The sequence below is a fragment of the Gymnoscopelus braueri genome (genome assembly GCF_963280865.1).
Source record: "Gymnoscopelus braueri genome assembly, chromosome: 7".
Taxonomy (NCBI): Eukaryota; Metazoa; Chordata; class Actinopteri; order Myctophiformes; family Myctophidae; genus Gymnoscopelus; species Gymnoscopelus braueri.
In genome coordinates, this window is record NC_137608.1 from 5,232,632 (window position 1) to 5,247,331 (window position 14,700).

Here is a 14,700-nt window from a genome sequence, read left to right on the forward strand (position 1 = left end):
GTTGTTGCACCAGCAGTAGTTGGACCGGCTGTAGTTGCACTAGCAGTAGTTGGACCGGCTGTAGTTGGACCGGCTGTAGTTGCACCAGCAGTAGTTGGACCGGCTGTTGTTGCACCAGCAGTAGTTGAACCGGCTGTAGTTGGACCGGCTGTAGTTGCAGCAGCAGTAGTTGGACCGGCTGTAGTTGCAGCAGCAGTAGTTGGACTGGCTGTAGTTGCACCAGCAGTAGTTGGACCGGCTGTAGTTGCACCAGCAGTAGTTGGACCGGCTGTAGTTGGACCGGCTGTAGTTGCACCAGCAGTAGTTGGACCGGCTGTAGTTGCACCAGCAGTAGTTGGACCCACTGTAGTTGCAACAGCAGTAGTTGGACCGGCTGTAGTTACACCAGCAGTAGTTGGACCGGCTGTAGTTGCAGCAGCAGTAGTTGGACCGGCTGTAGTTACACCAGCAGTAGTTGGACCGGCTGTAGTTGCAGTAGCACTAGTTGGACCGGCTGTTGTTGCACCAGCAGTAGTTGGACCGGCTGTAGTTGCACCTGCAGTAGTTGGACCGGCTGTAGTTGGACCGGCTGTAGTTGCAGCAGCAGTAGTTGGACCGGCTGTAGTTGCAGCAGCAGTAGTTGGACCGGCTGTAGTTCCACTAGCAGTAGTTGGACCGGCTGTAGTTGCAGCAGCAGTAGTTGGACCGGCTGTAGTTGCACCATCAGTAGTTGGACCGGCTGTAGTTGTAGCAGCACTAGTTGGACCGGCTGTAGTTACACCAGCAGTAGTTGGACCGGCTGTAGTTGCAGCAGCAGTAGTTGGACCGGCTGTTGTTGCACCAGCAGTAGTTGGACTGGCTGTAGTTGCACCAGCAGTAGTTGGACCGGCTGTAGTTGGACCGGCTGTAGTTGCACCAGCAGTAGTTGGACCGGCTGTAGTTGCAGCAGCAGTAGTTGGACCGGCTGTAGTTTCAGCAGCAGTAGTTGGACCGGCTGTAGTTGCACCAGCAGTAGTTGGACCGGCTGTAGTTGGACCCACTGTAGTTGCAGCAGCAGTAGTTGGACCAGCTGTAGTTGCACCAGCAGTAGTTGGACCGGCTGTAGTTGCAGCAGCAGTAGTTGTACCGGCTGTATTTACACCAGCAGTAGTTGGACCGGCTGTAGTTGTAGCAGCAGTAATTGGACCGGCTGTTGTTGCACCAGCAGTAGTTGGACCGGCTGTAGTTGCACCAGCAGTAGTTGGACCGGCTGTAGTTGGACCGGCTGTAGTTGCAGCAGCAGTAGTTGGATCGGCTGTTGTTGCACCAGCAGTAGTTGGACCGGCTGTAGTTGCAGCAGCAGTAGTTGGACCGGCTGTAGTTGGACCGGCTGTAGTTGCAGCAGCAGTAGTTGGACCGGCTGTAGTTGCACCAGCAGTAGTTGGACCGGCTGTAGTTGCAGCAGCAGTAGTTGGACCGGCTGTAGTTGCACCAGCAGTAGTTGGACCGGCTGTAGTTGGACCGGCTGTAGTTGCACCAGCAGTAGTTGGACCGGCTGTAGTTGGACCGGCTGTAGTTGCAGCAGCAGTAGTTGGACCGGCTGTAGTTGCAGCAGCAGTAGTTTGACCGGCTGTAGTTGCACCAGCAGTAGTTGGACCGGCTGTAGTTGCACCAGCAGTAATTGGACCGGCTGTAGTTGGACCGGCTGTAGTTGCACCAGCAGTAGTTGGACCGGCTGTAGTTGCAGCAGCAGTAGTTGGACCGGCTGTAGTTACATCAGCAGTAGTTGGACCGGCTGTAGTTGCAGTAGTTGGACCGGCTGCAGTTGCAGCAGCAGTAGGTGGACCGGCTGTTGTTGCACCAGCAGTAGTTGGACCGGCTGTAGTTGCACTAGCAGTAGTTGGACCGGCTGTAGTTGGACCGGCTATAGTTGCACCATTAGTAGTTGGACCGGCTGTTGTTGCACCAGCAGTAGTTGAACCGGCTGTAGTTGGACGGGCTGTAGTTGCAGCAGCAGTAGTTGGACCGGCTGTAGTTGCAGCAGCAGTATTTGGACTGGCTGTAGTTGCACCAGCAGTAGTTGGACCAGCTGTAGTTGCACCAGCAGTAGTTGGACCGGCTGTAGTTGGACCGGCTGTAGTTGCACCAGCAGTAGTTGGACCCACTGTAGTTGCAGCAGCAGTAGTTGGACCGGCTGTAGTTACACCAGCAGTAGTTGGACCGGCTGTAGTTGCAGCAGCAGTAGTTGGACCGGCTGTAGTTACACCAGCAGTAGTTGGACCGGCTGTAGTTGCAGTAGCACTAGTTGTACCGGCTGTAGTTGCACCAGCAGTAGTTGGACCCACTGTAGTTGCAGCAGCAGTAGTTGGACCGGCTGTAATTACACCAGCAGTAGTTGGACCGGCTGTAGTTGCAGCAGCAGTAGTTGGACCGGCTGTAGTTACACCAGCAGTAGTTGGACCGGCTGTAGTTGCAGTAGCACTAGTTGGACCGGCTGTTGTTGCACCAGCAGTAGTTGGACCGGCTGTAGTTGCACCAGCAGTAGTTGGCCCGGCTGTAGTTGGACCGGCTGTAGTTGCAGCAGCAGTAGTTGGACCGGCTGTAGTTGCAGCAGCAGTAGTTGGACCGGCTGTAGTTCCACTAGCAGTAGTTGGACCGGCTGTAGTTGCAGCAGCAGTAGTTGGACCGGCTGTAATTGCACCATCAGTAGTTGGACCGGCTGTAGTTGGACCCACTGTAGTTGCAGCAGCACTAGTTGGACCGGCTGTAGTTACACCAGCAGTAGTTGGACCGGCTGTAGTTGCAGCAGCAGTAGTTGGACCGGCTGTTGCTGCACCAGCAGTAGTTGGACCGGCTGTAGTTGCACCAGCAGTAGTTGGACCGGCTGTAGTTGGACCGGCTGTAGTTGCACCAGCAGTAGTTGGACCGGCTGTAGTTGCACCAGCAGTAGTTGGACCGGCTGTAGTTGCACCAGCAGTAGTTGGACCGGCTGTAGTTGGACCGGCTGTAGTTGCACCAGCAGTAGTTGGACCGGCTGCAGTTGCAGCAGCAGTAGTTGGACCGGCTGTAGTTGCAGCAGCAGTAGTTGGACCGGCTGTAGTTGCACCAGCAGTAGTTGGACCGGCTGTAGTTGCACCAGCAGAAGTTGGACCGGCTGTAGTTGGACCGGCTGTAGTTGGACCGGCTGTTGGTGCACCAGCAGTAGTTGGACCGGCTGTAGTTGCACCAGCAGTAGTTGGACCGGCTGTAGTTGCAGCAGCAGTAGTTGGACCGGCTGTAGTTGCACTAGGAGTAGTTGGACCGGCTGTAGTTGCAGCAGCAGTAGTTGGACCGGCTGTAGTTGCACCAGCAGTAGTTGGACCGGCTGTAGTTGGACCGGCTGTAGTTGCACCGGCAGTAGTTGGACCGGCTGTAGTTGCAGCAGCAGTAGTTGGACCGGCTGTAGTTGCAGCAGCAGTAGTTGGACCGGCTGTAGTTGCACCAGCAGAAGTTGGACCGGCTGTAGTTAGACCAGCAGTAGTTGGACCGACGGTAGTTGCAGCAGCAGTAGTTGGACCGGCTGTAGTTGCACCAGCAGTAGTTGGACGGACTGTACTTGCAGCAGCAGTAGTTGGACCGGCTGTAGTTGCAGCAGCAGTAGTTGCACCGGCTGTAGTTGCACCAGCAGAAGTTGGACCGGCTGTAATTGCACCAGCAGTAGTTGGACCGGCTGTAGTTGCACCAGCAGTAGTTGGACCGGCTGTAGTTGGACCCACTGTAGTTGCAGCAGCAGTAGTTGGACCGGCTGTAGTTGCACCAGCAGTAGTTGGACCGGCTGTAGTTGCAGCAGCAGTAGTTGGACCGGCTGTAGTTGCAGCAGCAGTAGTTGGACCGTTTGTAGTTGCACCAGCAGTAGTTGGACCGGCTGTAGTTGCACCAGCAGTAATTGGACCGGCTGTAGTTGGACCGGCTGTAGTTGCAGCAGCAGTAGTTGGACCGGCTGTAGTTACACCAGCAGTAGTTGGACCGGCTGTAATTGCAGCAGCAGTAGTTGGACCGGCTGTAGTTACACCAGCAGTAGTTGGACCGGCTGTAGTTGCAGCAGCAGTAGTTGAACCGGCTGTTATTGCACCAGAAGTAGTTGGACCGGCTGTAGCTGCACCAGCAGTAGTTGGACCGGCTGTAGTTGCAGCAGCAGTAGTTGGACCGGCTGTAGTTGCAGCAGCAGTAGTTGGACCGGCTATAGTTGCACCAGCAGTAGTTGGACCGGCTGTAGTTGCAGCAGCAGTAGTTGGACCGGCTGTTGTTGCACCAGCAGTAGTTGGACCGGCTGTAGTTGCACCGGCAGTAGTTGGACCGGCTGTAGTTGGACCGGCTGTAGTTGCACCAGCAGTAGTTGGACCGGCTGTAGTTGCACCAGCAGTAGTTGGACCGGCTGTAGTTGCAGCAGCAGTAGTTGGACCGGCTGTAGTTGGACCCACTGTAGTTGCAGCAGCAGTAGTTGGACCGGCTGTGGTTACACCAGCAGTAGTTGGACCGGCTGTAGTTGCACCAGCAGTAGTTGGACCGGCTGTAGTTGGACCGGCTTTTGTTGCAGCAGCAGTAGTTGGACCGGCTGTAGTTGCACCAGCAGAAGTTGGACCGGCTTTAGTTGAACCAGCAGTAGTTGGACCGGCTGTAGTTGGAACGGCTGTAGTTGCAGCAGCAGTAGTTGGACCGGCTGTAGTTACACCAGCAGTAGTTTGACCGGCTGTAGTTGCAGCAGCAGTAGTTGGACCGGCTGTAGTTAGACCAGCAGTAGTTGGACCGACAGTAGTTGCAGCAGCAGTAGTTGGACCGGCTGTAGTTGCACCAGCAGTAGTTGGACCGGCTGTACTTGCAGCAGCAGTAGTTGGACCGGCTGTAGTTGCAGCAGCAGTAGTTGGACCGGCTGTAGTTGCACCAGCAGAAGTTGGACCGGCTGTAATTGCACCAGCTGTAGTTGGACCGGCTGTAGTTGCACCAGCAGTAGTTGGACCGGCTGTAGTTGGACCAACTGTAGTTGCAGCAGCAGTAGTTGGACCGGCTGTAGTTGCACCAGCAGTAGTTGGACCGGCTGTAGTTGCAGCAGCAGTAGTTGGACCGGCTGTAGTTGCAGCAGCAGTAGTTGGACCGGCTGTAGTTACACCAGCAGTAGTTGGACCGGCTGTAATTGCAGCAGCAGTAGTTGGACCGGCTGTAGTTACACCAGCAGTAGTTGGACCGGCTGTAGTTGCAGCAGCAGTAGTTGAACCGGCTGTTGTTGCACCAGAAGTAGTTGGACCGGCTGTAGCTGCACCAGCAGTAGTTGGACCGGCTGTAGTTGCAGCAGCAGTAGTTGGACCGTTTGTAGTTGCACCAGCAGTAGTTGGACCGGCTGTAGTTGCACCAGCAGTAATTGGACCGGCTGTAGTTGGACCGGCTGTAGTTGCAGCAGCAGTAGTTGGACCGGCTGTAGTTACACCAGCAGTAGTTGGACCGGCTGTAATTGCAGCAGCAGTAGTTGGACCGGCTGTAGTTACACCAGCAGTAGTTGGACCGGCTGTAGTTGCAGCAGCAGTAGTTGAACCGGCTGTTATTGCACCAGAAGTAGTTGGACCGGCTGTAGCTGCACCAGCAGTAGTTGGACCGGCTGTAGTTGCAGCGGCAGTAGTTGGACCGGCTGTAGTTGCAGCAGCAGTATTTGGACCGGCTATAGTTGCACCAGCAGTAGTTGGACCGGCTGTAGTTGCAGCAGCAGTAGTTGGACCGGCTGTTGTTGCACCAGCAGTAGTTGGACCGGCTGTAGTTGCACCGGCAGTAGTTGGACCGGCTGTAGATGGACCGGCTGTAGTTGCACCAGCAGTAGTTGGACCGGCTGTAGTTGCACCAGCAGTAGTTGGACCGGCTGTAGTTGCAGCAGCAGTAGTTGGACCGGCTGTAGTTGGACCCACTGTAGTTGCAGCAGCAGTAGTTGGACCGGCTGTGGTTACACCAGCAGTAGTTGGACCGGCTGTAGTTGCACCAGCAGTAGTTGGACCGGCTGTAGTTGGACCGGCTGTTGTTGCAGCAGCAGTAGGTGGACCGGCTGTAGTTGCACCAGCAGAAGTTGGACCGGCTTTAGTTGAACCAGCAGTAGTTGGACCGGCTGTAGTTGGAACGGCTGTAGTTGCAGCAGCAGTAGTTGGACCGGCTGTAGTTACACCAGCAGTAGTTTGACCGGCTGTAGTTGCAGCAGCAGTAGTTGGACCGGCTGTAGTTAGACCAGCAGTAGTTGGACCGACAGTAGTTGCAGCAGCAGTAGTTGGACCGGCTGTAGTTGCACCAGCAGTAGTTGGACCGGCTGTAGTTACACCAGCAGTAGTTGGACCGGCTGTAATTGCAGCAGCAGTAGTTGGACCGGCTGTAGTTACACCAGCAGTAGTTGGACCGGCTGTAGTTGCAGCAGCAGTAGTTGAACCGGCTGTTGTTGCACCAGAAGTAGTTGGACCGGCTGTAGCTGCACCAGCAGTAGTTGGACCGGCTGTAGTTGCAGCAGCAGTAGTTGGACCGGCTGTAGTTGCAGCAGCAGTAGTTGGACCGGCTATAGTTGCACCAGCAGTAGTTGGACCGGCTGTAGTTGCAGCAGCAGTAGTTTGACCGGCTGTTGTTGCACCAGCAGTAGTTGGACCGGCTGTAGTTGCACCGGCAGTAGTTGGACCGGCTGTAGTTGGACCGGCTGTAGTTGCACCAGCAGTAGTTGGACCGGCTGTAGTTGCACCAGCAGTAGTTGGACCGGCTGTAGTTGCAGCAGCAGTAGTTGGACCGGCTGTAGTTGGACCCACTGTAGTTGCAGCAGCAGTAGTTGGACCGGCTGTGGTTACACCAGCAGTAGTTGGACCGGCTGTAGTTGCACCAGCAGTAGTTGGACCGGCTGTAGTTGGACCGGCTGTTGTTGCACCACCAGAAGTTGGACCGGCTGTAGATGCAGCAGCAGTAGTTGGACCGGCTGTAGTTGCACCAGCAGTAGTTGGACCGGCTGTAGTTGGACCGGCTGTAGTTGCAGAAGCAGTAGTTGGACCGGCTGTAGTTGTACCAGCAGTAGTTCGACCGGCTGTAGTTGGACCCACTGTAGTTGCACCAGCAGTAGTTGGACCGGCTGTAGTTACACCAGCAGTAGTTGGACCGGCTGTAGTTGGACCGGCTGTAGTTGCAGCAGCAGAAGTTGGACCGGCTGTAATTGCACCAGCAGTAGTTGGACCGGCTGTAGTTGCACCAGCAGTAGTTGGACCGGCTGTAGTTGGACCCAGTGTAGTTGCAGCAGCAGTAGTTGGACCGGCTGTAGTTGCACCAGCAGTAGTTGGACCGGCTGTAGTTGCAGCAGCAGTAGTTGGACCGGCTGTAGTTGCAGCAGCAATAGTTGGACCGGCTGTAGTTGCAGCAGCAGTAGGTGGACCAGCTGTAGTTGCAGCAGCAGTGGTTGGACCGGCTGTAGTTGCAGCAGCAGTAGTTGGACCGGCTGTAGTTGGACCGGCTGTAGTTGCAGAAGCAGTAGTTGGACCGGCTGTAGTTGTAGCAGCAGTAGTTGGACCGGCTGTAGTTGGACCCACTGTAGTTGCAGCAGCAGTAGTTGGACCGGCTGTAGTTACACCAGCAGTAGTTGGACTGGCTGTAGTTGCAGCAGCAGAAGTTGGACCGGCTGTAATTGCACCAGCAGTAGTTGGACCGGCTGTAGTTGCACCAGCAGTAGTTGGACCGGCTGTAGTTGGACCCACTGTAGTTGCAGCAGCAGTAGTTGGACCGGCTGTAGTTGCAGCAGCAGTAGTTGGACCGGCTGTAGTTGCAGCAGCAGTAGTTGGACCGGCTGTAGTTGCAGCAGCAGTAGTTGGACCGATTGTAGTTGCAGCAGCAGTAGGTGGACCGGCTGTAGTTGCAGCAGCAATAGTTGGACCGACTGTAGTTGCAGCAGCAGTAGTTGGACCGGCCGTAGTTGCAGCAGCAGTAGGTGGACCGGCTGTAGTTGCAGCAGCAGTAGTTGGACCGGCTGTAGTTGCAGCAGCAGTAGTTGGAGCAGCAGTAGTTGCAGCAGCAGTAGTTGTACCGGCTGTAGTTGCAGCAGCAGTAGTTGGACCGGCTGTAGTTGCAGCAGCAGTAGTTGGACCGATTGTAGTTGCAGCAGCAGTAGGTGGACCGGCTGTAGTTGCAGCAGCAATAGTTGGACTGGCTGTAGTTGCAGCAGCAGTAGTTGGACCGGCTGTAGTTGCAGCAGCAGTAGGTGGACCGGCTGTAGTTCCAGCAGCAGTAGTTGGACCGGCTGTAGTTGCAGCAGCAGTAGTTGGAGCAGCAGTAGTTGGACCGGCTGTAGTTGCAGCTGCAGTAGTTGGACCGGCTTTTGTTGCACCAGCTGTGGTAGTTGTTAGGCCAGCTGTTGTAGTTGGTGTGGCAGCGGTGGTAGTTGTTGGGACAGCTGTGACAGTTGTTGCAACAGCTGTGTTAGTTGTTGGGGCAGCGGTGGTAGTTATTGCGGCAGCCATATGAGTTGTTGGGTCAGCTGTGGTAAAGTGACATAATCAGTATCTTGTTTGGTCACAGAATTCTACATTCCCAGTTGAGTTCAAAGTTATGGTAACAATTTATATGACGCCCATGTGTATGATGCATTATAAACATAATGCATTACAATCTGCTTATGTCACTTTATAATTATAGCCACAAGCACTCATATATATTCATGATTCTTTATAAAAATAGTCATAACACATTTTATAATGACTTAGTCAAGTCATAATACTTAATAATTGCTGTTCCTAGGCCAAATCGTCAATACAACCTTATATAAAACACTTTAATGAAATTGATCACTCACAAGGTCAAGTCCATATAAAATGTATAATATTATTTCATATTTGATCATAATGACTGTTATAATGCATGTTTCCCACACATGTAAAGTGTGGGAAAATAGCATTAAATATATGCAAGAACAACACAAAACATTTGCACCTACACATTCAGGAATGACATTACTTTACTTAAAGGACCCGATGACCATTTATAATAACTTAAATTCACACAAAAATGAATTATAACTGTGATTATAATGCATTATAAATTTTAAATATTATATTACAATATATGAGAACACACAACGATCCTTGCAAAATAATATTATAAATGAATTTTTATGAGTGCTTATAACTATAATTGTGCAGTATTGTAAGCAAATTATATTGCCTTACAATGCATTATAGACATATAGGCTTCATAGAAAGTGTTACCAAATGTACTCTTACTTACCGATAAACAGAAGGAGGATTAAACAAATCTTCATCATTTTCATTTAGATACCTGAAATCACAGTTGATCATATTCGTTATTAAAAGTTTTGAAATGTGATTGTAAAGAAATGTGACAATGGTAACGGTTAAATCATAATGACACAATTAAATGTTAACATAATAATAATAATAATAATCATCTTATTTATAACACCCAATGTGCTACAGCAATCAACAGAAAATATGTTTAATAGCAATAATAGCAAAGATACATAGCATAGCAATACATCTCAATGCAAAACTCACTGATGTTCTCTCCTGGAAGCTGTTTTCTTCAGTGAATGAAGCTGTGATACTGATTATGTGTAGTCCGTCAAGTATCCTCTTTTTTTGTCTCCCATCAAATACAACAGCTACATTTATAGTCAGATGGAAGAATGAAATGACATCAGAGTGCATATGGTTCCTTTCTTCCCATGAAGGCGTGGAGCAAACCTCATTGATTACTCACCTGATGCATTCTTTTGTAAACATAAAAGGCCAGGTACCGTACGTGGCCCTGCGTAAATGCTATTACTGTACATAAATCAGCACCTTGTCGTCCATTTGACATTTCTAGTGACTGTTTCGATTTCAACACAAGCAAAAACTGAAGGGAATACTCTTTCTTGATTGTGAGCATTTACAAAAAGATAGAATCGTCCATTGTCCAAAGATAAGATATTTTTACTGCAAGACAAAAAAAAGATTTCATCTCATTTCGTTTTTCTCCCTGAAGACCCTCCTTGCTCTGCAGAGCTGGCTGCTGGGAGGACTCGTTTTAAGTGAACTGGTTGGAACCTTTTTTGGATTTACTGTAAATGCAAATGTGATGTGAACATGCTGTACTGTTTTTGAATAAAGACGTTTCCAGTTTGTTCCAATGTTTAACCACTTAAACCATATAGTATACTTAATTGACCAGGGTCGCCCAGGGCTGTATAGGTCCACTAGTTTTTTCCCTCAACACCACATCTCTTCACCCAAAATATTTTTGCCAAATGTTCCTTCCAGAATAGGGATGCTAGGATTCATGTAGTTAATGACAGTCACATCGATGAAATCTTTAGTCTGTCAAATACTGCAAGTAAAATATAAAGAGGGCACCCAACTGTCCACAAATTCAGACACAAAATGCCGAATGTTCCTGAAGGTCAGAAGGAGACCATCGATGTGTCAGTGATGATGGACAATAGATGCTTTGTAGTGATATGTTCATACTCAAATATGCTACTTTGCATATATTATTTTTCTACCGTGGCTCCCATGCCACTTAAAAATATACACTCACTACTGTACATATCACCATACCAATAGGAATTGGTTCTGCACTGCAGTTACTATTTTTGAGCGGTGTAGCCGCTCCTATAAGTGGGTTTGGGACCCATCCGTGGTGAAAGTTTTTCTTTCCGTCGTGAAAATTTGTCTTTCGCTGTACTGTGATTGGCTGATTGGCTGTGACGTACTGTGATTGGCTAGCGAGAAATTAATAACTCATAAATAGCACCACTCACTTCAATCGGGCTTACATGAGGCTTTGTACCTGTTTCGTCCATACATGGGAAGGGGCCATTTGTCCTCCGGCCCCAGCCAAAAAAAAGTTTGTGACGTCCCCTTTCGTCACGAACTATTCATGACATCATGAACTTCAGTTATAAAGTGGTTTGTAGGTGTGTTACATACTAGGACTTCATTTTGGGTCTTGCAGAACCAGGTCTCCTGGTCTTGTTTTTTTAAGTGAGCTTCCATCACTGTGATGACCACTGTTGTTTTTGAGCACCGAGCGGTGCAAATATACAAGTGTCACAGCAAAGGGTCTGAATACTTATCTTTGCAGGACGTGCTGTGATTGGCTAGCGAGACACATGATGAAATTAACTTAAAACTTCGCTCATAAATAGCACCACTCACTTCACACTGGGTGTGATTTTTTTTATTCTGAATTGTTTTCAGACAGTTTTAGCCCCTACATTGAATTTAGATGTCACCAGACGTATCAGTAGGCAGAGATCTCTGATCGTCTTGTTCCACTTTTACACGTCCATTTGTACACTTAAAATACATTTGTGCACCTACAATAAATACATATCTTTCTGGGAAGATACAGTACTCAAATATGTCACATTGAATTTGCTTATACTTTGAGATGACCAACAAAATACTGTAGCTCATCCTCAGAGTAGCAGTAAGCTACCAGTATATGCAAATCAGTACATACTGTAAGGCTATTTCAGTATCACTATTTACTATTTATCCTTGCAAAGCAAATTTATCCTTGCTAAGCATCTATGAGGGATACATCAATAATTAACGTTTGACCTTTCAGGAGCTATCTGTAAGTTCTGTCTGAGTTTGTGACTGTGCGAACAGCTGTGTGTCCTATTTTACTTACTAGTCAGACCAATGTTAATTTCCTGGGTGTGATTGTCAGTAAACATAAACAATGGGAACAAACTGGAGATATCTTTATTCAGAAACAGTAGATCAGTCAACTCATTACTATAATACACCCACAAGGCTAGGAGTACAGTAGTTATGAATAATATAAGTTATAGTAGTAGTAACTACACATCACAAATGAATGAATCCTAGGGTAGGTACCCTCACAAAAACATGCAGTAATCCTGGTCACTATACTGCCTCCCCCTGGCCAGCCGGGGCGCCTGATGGAGGGGAAGGGAACTAGTTGGAATAACGTGTTCCTTCCACGCGCTACATCCAACCAGGGAAACTCTCCCCTGTCAGGTGACAAGAAGGTCAGTTGGCTCTCATGCATTGAAGGAGGCATGAGCTCGGCCCTGGCCTCCCTAGGTTGGCAGAGGGAAGGTAGTGCCCAGGATTACATAGACAATTGGCACTGGGTGTTAAAAATAGGGTTACAAAATCGTGGGATAATAAATAAAATAAATAAATAAAAGGTTAAAAAAAATGAGTTAATTGTGAAAAGGTACAATTAGATACGGTAAACTGAAAACTGAAGGTTTTCATGAAATCACTGAAATATCTAGATGACCTACAAGCAGTCCCATGTGTTATGAAAAGACAGCTTAGTTTTCTTTCTTCTTTCTTTCTTTTATGACAAAACACTGTACATACTGTACATACGTTACTGTACGTAGACAGTTACACACCCTTTAACACACCCAGGTGTGTGTACAAGAGGATCGTATGTGTCATGGCCCTTGCATAACAATGTTATGTATGTTATTATTTAACATACATAACATTATGTATGTTAAATAATATTTCAAAATATTCAAGAATGGGCATGATCTGACATTTAAACTGGAACCAGTGGTGGAGGAAGTACTCAGAATTTTTAATTTTAAGTAAGAGTACCAATACCATAATATAAAAATGATCTATCACAACTAAAAGGCCTATATTCTTGAGTTAAAGTACGAAAGTATTGGCATCAAAATATACTTAAACTATCAAGAGTAGCCTAAAAGTACTTTCTTTTTACAAATTATTTTCAAAAGTTTCCAAAATGTGTTGCTTCACATCGTTATGTGTTGTAAGCTTGTAGATCTGCTATTTCTGAATAGCCAAAGTATGAAATAGGTAAAATAGGCGTAATAATAATCTAAATCTGCATAGTAACTAATCAAATAATTGTAGTGGATTAAAAAGTGCAATATTTGCCTTTGAGATGTAGAGGAGTAGAAATATAAAGTGGCCTACTGAAAAATGGACATACTCAAAAAAAAAACTTAACTCAAGTACAATACTTTGTACTTTCCACCACTGAATAAAGATGACAGTGCATCTAGTGTCCGAGTTTGAGTGGTGTGCTGGACCAAAGAGCTCTCCATGGCTCAGCTAGAATTCACTTTCACTCACGCAAGTGGCTGTAGTCTGCTTTTTATTCATTAATGTATTTTTTAATCATTATTATAACATTATTTTGACATAAAATACCACCTTTTGTTCTTTCTTTTACGCCTTCCTTTCTATGATGTAATTTACATTCCTTTTCCTCTGCCGCAGTTTCATGTGATGCGCTATGTGACTCAGGAGGCCTGTAGCCTCGTTCCCAGCCTTACTCATCTGCGAAGAGAAAAGAAGAGGCCTGTGGGTCTTGTTCTAGCACTAGTATAGTATGTCATTATGTTTTGGCTAGCCTATAGCTAACCCCAGGTAATGCATAGTATCGCAAACCTAAGTCTGGAAGCTGACAGCAAAAGTGCTGTCCACTTCTATTATGATACTTTACCATAGGAACCCTGCCAGAGGGTTTAACCCTGAACAAAACTAACTAACTAACTAACTGACGCAGGTTTGCAAGAATTTGCAGGAATTTGCACATCAGATGATATTCAGATAGAGATAGAGAGAATCACGCCCACAGTTACCAGCATAAACACCTGTCCTGTTTCTCAATCTATTTTTGGGAGAGAACCTGCGTAGTATATGTGACACGTTTTCACTATTTCACAATTTAAATGTTTCACAACTTTTCACCTAATAACATGCCCAAAATAGGGATCGATTACTAACTGATTATTTTATTAAATGATCGATTATTGATATTTTTTTAATAATAGATCAAATCGATTTGTTCAATTAACTGTTGCACCCCATAGGAGACAACACTGTTTTTCTTTACCAGAGTCTTTATTTGAAATGCAGCCATCTGATGCACAGGGTGGTCACACCCTGACTTTCAGTTCAGTTCAGTTAATTTTTATTTTCGGATGTTGAACATCTAACATAAAAGGTACATTTGGTCAATTTCCAGTGATTCACATGCTGCTACTGCAGCATTGTCCAAGTGCCCGAAAAAGGGATAGGGAGAAGCATTGAGCTTGACGGGCCCTACCCCATCACTTTAACATTGTTCACTTACTGTATTATACAATATTGTTGCTTTGTGTGTGTGTGTGTGTGTGTGTGTGTGTGTGTGTGTGTGTGTGTGTGTGTGTGTGTGTGTGTGTGTGTGTGTGTGTGTGTGTGTGTGTGTGTGTGTGTGTGTGTGTGTGTGTGTGTGTGTGTGTGTGTGTGTGTGTGTGTGTGTGTGTGTGTGTGTGTGTGTGTGTGTGTGTGTGTGTGTGTGCAACCTCCCCTGTGTGCAAGCCGCACTGTGCACAAAGCAGACCATAACCAATTCCACCAAACAGGTCCAACTGGTTTCCTGATGAAAATGCAAACTGATCATATCATTGAAAGCTGTTATAATAATAAATACTGACAGAAACCTTGTTATAAATAACATTCCATAAAATATAATGAAGCTGTAATGGGCAATGAAATGTTGGTCTGAATCCATCCACTGAGTGGATGGAATCAACTGTACTGTACAACAGTGTGGGCAACTGGGCATACGTGAATACAAACAATAAACTTCAAGTTAACCAACCACTGCTTTCAAACTTTCTACATTACATTCTTACATTCTTGCTGTGTGTAAAACTGTATTTGGATTAATGCAACATACAAGTTGTGAGCCTCATCCTACCTTCCTCCCATT